The sequence below is a fragment of the Papio anubis genome, chromosome 17, assembly GCF_008728515.1.
Source record: "Papio anubis isolate 15944 chromosome 17, Panubis1.0, whole genome shotgun sequence".
NCBI classification, from domain to species: domain Eukaryota; kingdom Metazoa; phylum Chordata; class Mammalia; order Primates; family Cercopithecidae; genus Papio; species Papio anubis.
In genome coordinates, this window is record NC_044992.1 from 26,015,016 (window position 1) to 26,027,185 (window position 12,170).

Below are 12,170 nucleotides of genomic sequence, written 5' to 3' on the forward strand. Positions count from 1 at the left end.
TCCAACTGGGGGCCTTTAGTTGGCTGTTACCCTGTTTGGAATCCTTTTCCGGATCTCTGCATAGCTTCCCCTTCTCATCTTCCTGATCTCAGCGAAGATGTCACTTCCTCAGATAATCGATCCTCCCCTGCTCCCTGGCTTCAGGCAACCCCTGCTGTTCCCTATCAGATGCCCTTATTCATTCTTTTATTCCTTCACAGCATTTATTAATATTGGAAGCAGTCTTGTTCATTTATTTGTTTATTTACATATTATCTGCTTCTCTACCCCCCAACATACAATGTTTTTCTAAAATCCTTAATCACCTGGGGGTGTCTGTTAAAAATAGACCAATGGAAAAATCAGTTAGGCACGGTGGTGCATGTCTGTAGTCCCAGCTACTTGAGAGGCTGAGGCAAGAAGACTGCCTGAGCTGAGATCAGGCCCTTGCACTCCATCCTGGGTGACAGGGCCAGACTCTGTCCCCCCCAAAAAAATTTGATGGGCTGCTCCCCCATAAATTCTGATTCAATAGTTCTGGTTTGGAGCGAGGGATTTTTAAACCAGCCCTTCCCATCGTTCTGATCTTTGGGAAGACTTCGAAAGCACAGATCCGGATGAGAGCTCTGTGAAGGAGGGTCAGCTCCATTTCCCTCCATATCCCATATCCCCCTGGGATCCCTGGCCTATGATTGTTCGCCATAACTCTTTATTGAATGAATGAATGAATGAATGAATGAACGAATGAGTCCACATATTTTTTTTTTGGTGGAACCATCCTTTTTCCTGTTTCAACAATTCAATATTCAGACAGGGAACTTGTCACTTACAAGGCACAGCGTTAGGTGCCCAGACAGCTACAGGATAAAACCAGACATGGCCCTTGCCCTCAAGGAGATGATAGCTGAGGAAAGGGAATCTGAGTCAATGCATAGGATTGCAATAAAAGACCGAGAAAGGAAAGGGTTATCAGAGGGGCATAAACAAAGTGAGTTTTGCGTGGTTGAAAGGGTGGAAAGCATCCCTTTGCCTACAGATGATTTATATGGAAAAGTGGCCTCAGATAACCACAGAAGAGATGAGATTTTTAGAAACAGTATTTTTCTTTTGTCTTATATGTTGATATGTTGTAAGTTACACACACACGTGGCTAAAAATATTCAGGTCATAGATAAGAGTGAAGAGTGAGAAGCAGGGCTCCCTCTCTCCTTCTGCACCCCATCTTCCAGGCCCCTCCTCAGAGGCAGCCTGCTATCAGATCTCAGGCATCCTTCCAGGCATATTCTGGGCATATCTAAGCACCAAGTCGTCTAGAACAGACAGGGCATCAGAGGCAGAGACAGTGGATCAGGGAATCCAGGGGAAAGGAAGCAAGGACATGGAAGGTGGAAAATTCCTTGGAATAGAGATAAGCAGCTCATCAGTGACTTAGCTTTGTGACTTTGGGCCATGAACTCATAAATCCAGGAGAGTGGGAAACGGGAGGTTGGTCAAGGTAGTAGATACTTTCCTGGCTTGTTGGCTGGTTAAAATTCTTGGAACATGGAGCAGGAGAGAGGGGCAATGGGAGTGAGGTAGCCAGGGGTCAACATAAATTAAAAATTCCAGTCTAGCATGGTGGCTCACACCTGTAATCCCAGCACTTTGGGAGGCTGAAGGGGAGGACTGCTTGAGCCCAGGAGTTCTAGACCTGCCTAGGTAATACAGGAAGACCACAACTCTATAATTTTTTTTTTAATTAGACAGTTGTGATGGTGTGCAGTGAATATTCCAAATGCTATCTTTTAAGAGTGTGAGATGCAGGTCCTCATCACCACTCTTTCCATTAACCTTCTGAACTTTGGTTTCCTCATTGGTAAAATGGGTATAACCCCAGAGTATTGTCCTGAGGATTAAAGAAGATAACAAATGGGAGGCATAGAGCCACGTAGCAGCCTTCCTTTATCCCTCTCCTGTGTCCCACTTCCTGGCAACCCATTCCACCTAAGTTGCTAGACTTGCCTTTGTAGAGATCTCAGCTACATCATTTACTAGCAAGGCCACTTTTGGTGAGCCGACCCCTCCTCACTCCTGGCACATAGCGGGTGCCTACACGTCCCTGCTCCATATTTGTCTTTCCCCAGCATCATAGCCCACCTAAGAGCGTAGGAGACATTGCTCTTGCTGTTCCAAAGACGTGGCAAAAGATGAGGGCCCGAAACACTCATCCCCGGCCGGAATTATAAAAACAAAACTACTTGGATGTGAAAAATGCAGTCATGTTTCCCCGGCTGGTTAAAATATTTGATGCTCATAGAATATTCAACAACAACAAAAAAAGGCTCTCACTCCATGCACCATCAAAAATGTAATGTAATTATAGTGATGTTAAATATCCCCAGCTGTTCTGAGATATTTGAATCTTAAATCAAGCCTGCCTGTATACATCCTGCGGTTGCAGCTGGAGATCCACACTAAGTACCACACAAACATAGAGCTGGGAAAGTTCAGACAAGAACTCTGGGCTAGAGTCTCCACATCTGTTTGTTAGAGGCTGGGCCTGACCCCCAACACTGGTATGAGGATCCCCCAACCCGAGATGTTGGCAGCCATGTGCCTTAACAGAACCACGCAATCTGACAGGTCATAAGCATCTATCCAAATCATCTTTCAAATCCATGTGCAGGGAGCGTAAAGAGATAGTGTAAAATAAATGGTAATAAAGTGAATAAACACGCGTCTCACTCCAGAGCCTTTGAGGTGGTTCTATAAATCAAATTCTTTCCATAATTTTCTCTGTGAGACTGTGCTGAGAAGCAGAATCAAACCTCATCTGCTTTCCTGAGCAGTAGGCTTAGATTTATGGATGTGAGTTCACAGTGGATGCCCGTGCCATTTCAAAGTGGGAAAATAATTTTCATTGGGAGGGGTTCCAAGAGAAGATTAAACCCTTCACTTTCAAAGATCAGAGTATCAACAACTTTCAGATCAGATATGCCATCAGAATCAGATGGGGATGGCCAGAATACATATTTTGGAAGAAGAGAGAATTTACAGAGGAACAAACTGATATTGCTGTGATACAAAAGTGTCATCTGTAGGCTTAAGCATGAATCTCCTTACAGTCTATTTGAAGCTTCCCAGTGACCTGCGGTGTGACCTTGAGCAACTCAATCTCCCTCTCTGATTTTTAATTTTGATCAGAGTACTGAATGGGGAAGAAACACAAAAGGGCTCTGACCTACCCAGAGAGGTGTGATATGAAAACGACATAATGTTTCTTGGCTAGAATTGTAACAATATATAGAAGGCCATTGGAGACTACTCTTCTATGGCCTTAAAAGTCTTTCTTGGAAGAATTGAGGGGAATGGCCTATTTTAATGATGATAAGGATGATGAAGATGACAGTGATAACTCACATTTATTCAGCACTCACACACCTGTGCTCTGCCTTTACATACAAGAGAGTAGGAACACTTTCTGTATTTATACTCAACATTTATCCACAAACACTAGCCTATGGCTGGCTCTTAATAATGTTTAAAGAGATTAACATATGCTTTTTAAGTTTTGAAACAGCCCTACACGAAGAGTATGGTCTGTGTTTTGCAAATGAGGAAACAAAAGCTCTTTCTGTAGCTACGTGAAGAAGGAACGCATTGGTGGGAGGCAGGCTGTGTCTTGGGAAGTCCAGTCCACCCTTCTCTTTGCTTGAATGGCTGGGTGACTTTGGCCTCAGGATCCTCCTTTGTAATATGAAGTCATGAGCCAAACGAGTCTCAGTAAGGGTAAGCAGCTCTCTAACAGCCACCCAGCCAACACAATACTTGGCAACGCTGGGATTTGAACTTGAGTCTGTGTGACTCCTGAGGTAATCTCCTTTCTACTTCCCCTAACCACCTCCTTTCTAAGTTTCTGGAGTCCAACTTCCCAATCTTGCATTATGTAAGTGTGGTTAAAATACTCCCAAGCTATTTCTGAAACTAGATGCGTGTTTGTTACACATTCTTTTATTTTCTTGAATTTTGGACAGATCCTGCGGCAAAATTACCCAGCCTCGTTCACTAATGTGGATTCAGGTCTGCAATAGAAAGTGTTTTGTACATCAGAAACAAATGAGGCTTCTATTAATTTCCAATTCTTGCTGTAACAAATTACACAAACTCTACTGGCTTCAAACAACATACATTTATTATCTTATAGTTCTGGAGGTCGGAAGTCTGAAATGAGTCTTACCAGCTAAAATCAAAGTGCCAGCAAGGCTGTGTTCCTTCCGGAGGCTTTAGGGCAAAATCTGTTTCCTTGGCTTTTCCAGCATCTAGAGGCCACCCATCTTCCCTAATTTGTGCCCCCTCTTCCATCTTCAAAGCCATCAAAGTAACACTTTCAAATCTCTCTCTTTTTCTCCGACTTTGTGTGTGTGTGTGTGTGTGTGTGTATGTGACAGAGTCTTGCTCTGTTCTCCAGGCTGGAGTGTAGTGGTGCAGTCTTGGCTCATTGTAACCTCCACCTCCCAGGTTCAAGTGATTTTCCTGCCTCAGCCTCCTGAGTAGCTGGGACTACAGGTGCCTGCCATCAGACCCAGCTAATTTTTGAATTTTTAGTAGAGATGGTGTTTCACCATGTTGGCCAGACTGGTCTTGAACTCCTGACCTCAAGTGATCTGCCACCTCGGCTTCTCAAAGTGCTGGGATTACAGGCATGAGCCACCGCGCCTGGCCTCTTTCTCTCTGACCTCTGCTTCTGCAGTTACATCTCCTCTCACTCTGATTCTCCCGTCTCCTTTTGTCACTTTTAAGGACCTAAGATTACACTGGGCCCATCCAGATAACCCAGGATATTCTCCCTATCTCAAAATCCTTAACTTAAAAATCACATCTGCAAAGTCCCTTTTCTACATAGGGTAATGTATTCACAGATTCTAGGGATGAGGTCATGGGCATTGTTGAGGGGCCATCATTTAGCCTACCACATGGCCTTAGAACTTTGGTTTGACTGACACTCCAGCTAGGCCCTGGCCCTCTGTTAACCCTGCTCTGGTGTGGCAGAGGGCTTCCCCCAGAGCACTGATGCTTCTGATATTGCACATTCTCTTGGGTTCACTGGGGAGCCCAGGACCGCTCCCCAGGCACACTTATTTGCTTCACTCTAGGATGCTCATCCCACATGCACTTTTATAGATCCAATGAATTGGATATGGCTGAACCACAGGGATCCCTCCTTATCAGCATTCACAGGGCTTCCAGGAGCCCACAGCCCTGTCTCTCAAAGCAAGTGTGGTTCGTGGACCAGCAGCATCTGTACCAGCTGGGAGCTTGTTAGAAATGCAAATCTCACACCCTGCTCCAACCTACTGAATCAGGGTCTCTGTTGAGGGCCTAGTAACCCAGACATGCTCAAGTTTGAGGAGCGTAGCCCCCTTAAGGACTCCACACCTGTCCACTGCCAACTGGAGTGTGGTGCAGCAGTTTAGTACCAGTTCTTTTCTGCAAAGTACTCACAAGCCCATCACTTTTTCCTTAAGACAATCTTCCAGGTCAGGTGAAATCTCGAACCCACACTGACCAGCAACAGAGGTGCTGGAGGAAGAAAAGGTATATGGGGCCTTAGGAGACCTTAATTCAAATGCTGGCTCTTGTTGTATTCCTGTGCTGAGTGACCTCTGGCAAGTCACTCCTACCTCTGGAGTTAGGCAGGCAATAGAGTGTAATCAGCATCCTCCATTACTGCAGAGATAGCAATGTACATTATCATATCCTATCTAGGTATAATAAATTAAGCTTCTGCTGATTACAAATGCAGGTTTGTCTGGCCAAAGCTGCACCAAGATCTTTTGCAGGAACAATTGTGATGCAGTGCATTGACTTTGGAACCCTAAGGTCAGGGTTTCTGTGACCTTGACCAAGGTACTGAATCACTCTGTGCCTCAGTTTTCTTTTTGGTATCAGGGACAAAAGAATACGTTTTTCTCGCTCCGTTGTCAGCGGAAATAAAATAATGAATGTGAAAGTGTCTGGCAGAAAGAAGGAGCTCAATAAATGTGTGTGGAATCGGAGGAAACAATTTACAAGGCAAATTAATAGTATAAACAATGGTGTCAGGGGAGATATTTGACATGCTCAGGAGAACAAACTTCCTGAGTACGTTAGCAGTCTCTATTTGTTTTACCAACAATTCATGTTCCAATTATGAGTGAGTCATCTATTTGTTAGCACAGGCCCGAGCTGGAACTCAATTTGGCACCATTTCCTCATGCAGGACTTCAAGCTACCAGTGTCCTTGAAAGAATGAGAATAGTAATTTAGTTGAGGTTGTGGCACAATTAAAACTTTTTTTCACTACTCCTGGGCAGATTCTCCTCCATAGATCTACTTCTCTTCCATTTGTCTGAGGGCAGAGGAGGATACAAGTTCATTAGTGATCTTGTCCGATTACGAACCGTCTTTCCTTCTCAGGATTGCAGGTCTTGGAACCCAGGATGACTCTCCAAGGCCGACAGCAACTTACAGTGAAAAAAACTTCAAGGCTTGGAAGATTGTGAATGGTACCCTCCATGAAAGGATTTGTTCTTATCAGCATCTCTGAGTGTTGGCAGAATGGAGCCATAGGAAAGAACATAGGCTTTGAAGCTGGACTGATCTTTGGTTGAATCTTGACTCTACTACTTCCCAGATGCGTAACTTTGTACCTCCCTGAGCCTCAGCTTTCTCATCTGTAAGCAGGGTTCCATGACACTCATTCATGCTGTTAAAATGGAATGTGACTGTTTATGTAACAGGTACCCAATACAAATTCTAGGCTGTTGCATTCCAACCCCACTCCCTGTATAACAGGCAGCTCCTTTTAGACTCAGTCACTCCAATGAGGCACATTGACTGTTGCAAGCCTATTTACCAGAAACAGATCAGACTTATGGTCATCTTGGTGGCTCAGTGCCTGACACATAGTAGGTGCTTAATATGCATTGGTTGACTTAATTTTTGAGTAGTTCATCCAAGCAAATCACTTAGGAGAATGAAGACAACTGACACATGAAGCAAATGTCCTGGCTATTCCTCCAGCCCTTCTCCATTGGGCAGACATCTGATTGATGCCTTCATAACTGGCCACAGTGGCCCCAAAATAGCCACTATCAGAATCATCCTGACATTGGTCAGTTTGGATATCTGCAGACCTGAGCAGAGTTTACATTTGATTCCCTAAACTAATTTCCCCAAAGTCAAATAACTGGTGGAGGTCTTTTCATGTTCCTTGTATAAATGTCTATTTAATCACCGTCCTGTCTCTAGCACTTCAATAACTTGTACATTTCCCCCCTTAATTACTGTTTCAGCTCTGCAAAGAAAATAAATGGTTGGCTGAAAAACTCACACCATCTGCACTATTTGAGCTCTCTGTTCCCCCGACTGCCCACTTGAATAGAGAACTTTTCAGCTAAATCCCATTGGTCATTTGACTCATGCCCTCATATTAAACAGGAGAATCCTGAGACCAAAGTCACTCAACTAGCCAGGGAAAAGCTGAGGCTGGGCTGGACTTCCCAGGACACACTCTGCCTCCTACTGATGGACTCCTTCCTCATGCAGCTGCAGAATGTGCATGCACCTTTGCAGTCATGAGGACTTGGGTTCAAATCCAAGCTTTGCTACCTGCAGAGTCTGTGACTTCAGGTGGATTACAGATGATGCCAGCACTGCAGTTCCCCCATTTATAAAATGTAGATTTTCACACAGTCTTCCAGGGTTATTGCAGAGAATTGAGATGACATGAAACATGCCCAGCCAGAGTCTGGCACATCACAGCTGCCCAATGCTATTTGCCTTTGTCCTTCACTAAAAATGCTCACCGCAAGTCATAATAATGGAAATAGCTCACATTTCTTGAGTGCTTACTTAGGGCCAGGAATGGGTCTAAGCACCTCACATGTATTAGCTCATTTATTCCTCTTTCTCTAAAGACAAAAGTATCTTTCTTGATTCCCTAAACCTATCCATCCTCCCAACTGCTGGACTGCCTGGCCTAGTGCCTTTTCAACAGAGTTAGCTGATTTTAAACAATACATTGCTGAAATGATTTCTTGCTTTCTGTCCTGGCAAGTAGCAGCCAGCTTGTCTGATGTGACAAAATGTGAAGAAACTAAACGTTGTTTTCTTGGCTTTCAGTACATATGAGTGGTCCAAAATCTGAACTCAAGGTTAACTCTTGAAAAGGCGATTGTGCAGGGAGGAGTGGCCCCTCATAGAGTTAGGAACAGGGTGGCAGCTGGGGTGTTTGGGACACAGATGAGGTCTCTCAACCAGTAGTAAAAGAAGTCAGAGTTTTGCTACAAAGTTCAAAAACTTTAGTTTGGTCTCCAGGCACCCATTACACAATGGCATCATCACCCCTCAGCCCAACTCCCATCTCAGCACGTCCAGCCCTTCCCTCTGGCCACCCTCAACTAGGCTCAGGGCCTAGTTGCGTTCAATCTCATGCGTTCAATCTCATCATTTCATGTCTCTGTACTCTTGGATTTGGACTCCTGTCCCCTCACCCTGAAGTCCTCTTTCTCTCCTTCCCTACTTTAGAGCTTCTACTTATTCTTCAAGATTCAGCTGAGACACCACCTCCTCCAACAAACCATCGAAGATCCCCAGTCTGACCCTTGGAGCCCACACAGCACCTCTGTACGCTCCTGGCATCTATTCACACATCTGTCCTCAACAACACTGTGAGCTCCCGAAGGGCATGTACCAAGCCTTATTTAATTTTATACCCCCAGCAGCTAGTACAGAACTTAGTATATAGTTGACCTTCAAGAGACATTGGTTGATTGAACGAATGAACTAGAAAATGAGCATATACCTCTACTCAGGTAAGTGGTTATAATAAAATATGATAATTATATGAATAGTAATTAGTAACTGCTACCATCAGATGTCAAGACACTGAGCTGAACACTTTATCCACATTATGACAACGGCTCTTGAATATCGAGCACCTACTGCTGTCCAGGCACACGCCAGTTATTGCTCATATGTTATCTTCATCCCAGATCTCTGAGGCAGGAATTATTACCAGAGGCTCAGGGAGCAAAGTGTATGACCAAGGCACACAGCTAGGAAATGGCAGCACCAAAAACCTGTGCTGAGATCTGGCTGGCACTCTCCCCTGAACCATGTCATCTGCCAGAGAGAGAGCCATTGCTCCTTGTTCCTGCAGTGGACGTCAGATTGGCCTCTGTTGGTTTCTGTTCCAACCCCCTGGTTCTTCTTCCAAAGTCCCAGTGCCCAGCTAGCTCAGCCTCACTGTTTTGCATCCCACCCAATTACTGGGAAGGCTCCCTTCTTCTGACCCAGGAAACCCCAGAAGGGCCAGAGTGTGCAGAGCTTGAGTCCACAGCTGATGCCAGGGAAACAACACAGGCATTCAGAAGCCAAGCTGCTTTATCTGACTGCTGAGAGATTAACTCTTGCACAGCTGCAACAAAGAGAAGCACTGCAACTAAATACATCTCGAGTGGGCCTAGAGGATAAGACCCAACAGACACCCCCTTCCTCTGCTAGGTTTATTTCCAGACCAAGGGACTAACTGGTTGAAATGGGACTTAGGGACAGCTGGCACATCCCCCCAAAGGCCTCCTCTAGAACTCCATCTTTCACCTGTTGCTCTAGTCCTCTTAGGATTGGGGAGCACAGGTGTCTGGGGGGGGGTGCTTGGCATCTTGTTTTCCACTTTCCCTTCTCTGTCCCCAAAAGGAATAAATGCCCAGAAGTGGCCTGCTTCTCACTGAAATGCATTTCACTGGTGTTCTCTAGAGGAATTAAGCCAGGAAAATGTTCCTGACAGGCCTGCTGTATATTTGGGGCTCCCCTGAAATAGCTTCTGGCTTCTACAGATAGAGGGGTGAAGCCTTTAGTTCTGAGGTCCTTGGAAAAACCTATAGCATACAACTTTAAGGGGCTGGGTACTCCCAGGACTGGGCCATTATAGGAAGCCACTAGGGGTCACCTGAGTCTCCAGAAACACATACATTTGAGGAATGGAGGTAATACTTTTGCTTGGGTGTGTGTGTGCCTGCAAACTCTTCAAAGGCAGGGACTCAGAGTACAGGGAGGTAAGAGAAGGGTGTGTCCCAATGGGAAGGACCTTACTCTCTTCAACTCCCTAACAATTGACCCATGCAACTCATGGCCATGCCTGTTGCTGAGGTTGAAGTCAGGTGGCTCCTGAAGGGACTGTGTCCTCTGCATGCCTCAGTGGCATGCTGCCAAGACTCTGACGACCTGGGCCACCTGGGGTGGCTCTACTTTCCACTATCCCAGCTCCTAGGAGGGATAGGATTCCTAGGAGTAGAGGTGGGGGAGAGGGCAAGAGTCCTGTGTAAGAGTCCTCTGAGAGAAGAGAGGCCCAAGTTCAGAGAGGAAGGGTACATATGGTTTCTGTGTAATGCAATTAGTGGTATGCAAAGTTGGACTTTGAACTTGCTGGCTCTGAGCATTGGACAGCTTTTAGAGCTTCATTTTTCTTATTTTAAAAATGGGAATAAAACTCATTGTTAATGCAGGGCTGTAGTGAATATCAAAAGTGCATAGAGGCTGTTAGAATGCAATTCCACACGCTTTGCAAAGCAATAGTCAGATTTTCAGAATTACATTTGATGGGCCTGCTGTAAAACTTAGCGCTGGAGTGAGAGCCTGCTGCTACGTGGACGTAACCTTGAACTTTAACTCTTGAGGCTGCTAATTAGTGATCAGCAAAAAAACAATAAACAAGAGATCGCTGCCCTCATTCCTTCACCTTCGTGGAACTCAGAATTGTGCTTGGAGTCCTGGAAGAAATCACTTAGAAGCATATGTTAACAGCATCTCCTACTTGCCAAAGCAGGGAGTCAGCAAGTAGATATTCTTTAAAGGCCAGCTGAAAAGCCCAGGAAATAAGGAATGTTTTCAGAGTGGATAATTCAGGGCTACTAAATATACAAGCTTAAAGCAAAGCCAGCAAGACAAGATTGAAGTCACGGTTGCCTTCCTAGACAAGGAATAATCCAATCAGCCAATGAGAGACCTGGCCTGACCGGCGTCATGCCAACACCTGTTGGAACCGTGGCATCTCTTTACCATCCCAAAATAAGCTTTGTCGGAAATGAGGATCTCAGGAGTGATGAATCAGAGCTGGTAAAATCACCATCAGAGCACTACCAATAAACACACACAGCAACCTTCCCTGTACTAGTGGAAAAGCCCAAACCCACCTAAGGGACATTTACACATGAATGACTGGACAGGCGTGCATCATGCTGGGGCCTGGCACCAGAACTCCTCCAAGGCAGACTGCACAAGGCAGATACCTTCTGTCCAACAGCTGCGTTATCCAGACCCACAGCGTGAGGGAACCGGCACAGCAAATGGTTTACAAACCCTGAGCACAGCTTCTCCTGGCCGCGGCTGTTTGCATCCACATCCCTGCTAGGATGCTTTCTCAACTCCAGAGCATTCCTCCAGACCAGAAGACCCACACTTACATTTTATGGGGGATGGAGGCCAGGTGAAGGGCCCAACCCTGGCCCACCACTGCTCAGTTTGGCTGGATACTCAAGACTCCTGCACTTTGAAAAAGTAGCCAAAGCATGCTGCTGCCTCCCCCACCAAACTGTCTACAGCTTCAGTGTTGGTTTTCTGGGAGTTTCCTCCCAAGTTCTCCTAGAGTCTAAGTGTTTGGGAACTTGGAAGACATAAGCTGCTTAGGATGGTAGGCCTGCTTAGGGACTCTGCGTGATTCTTCTGACGGTCCATTTTTGAAGAGCTTCTTTTTTTTTTTTTTTTTTTTTTTAATAAAAAAAAAAAAAAGAGCCGTCTGTTGGTTTTCCCAAAGACAACAAGTCCGCACTTAAGAGATCTATCTACACTCCAGACAGAGCAGTTTCTTGGAGTCCTGTGGGTCTGGAGTTGAGGTCAGGAAGAAGGAGGCTGACTAATATTCACAGACGGGCCCATACGGAGTAGAATGAAGGGTTTGGGGGCTGACACCGGAAGGAGGGGCTGGGACAGGGGAGCTCCCACTGGTGGGAGGCGACTCCTCCTACAGTTAAGTCCAAGTTCCCAAAACCTGCAGGAGAAGACTCAGAGGACCCAAGAGTGGGTTCTGCCTTGGCATCGTGGAGTGGTAACACTGCAAGAGGCCTGGGGACAGCCCCAAGAGGGCGGAACACCAGGCCTCCTGACTCCCGGGG

At 45.6% G+C, this 12,170-nt stretch overlaps 1 protein-coding gene across 2 annotated transcripts in view; it reads right to left on the minus strand.

The window, feature by feature from the left end:
* The window catches only part of ASIC2 (acid sensing ion channel subunit 2), a 1,127,535-nt gene that overhangs the window by 268,047 nt on the left and 847,318 nt on the right, over positions 1 to 12,170 (minus strand). The window lies entirely within an intron of this gene.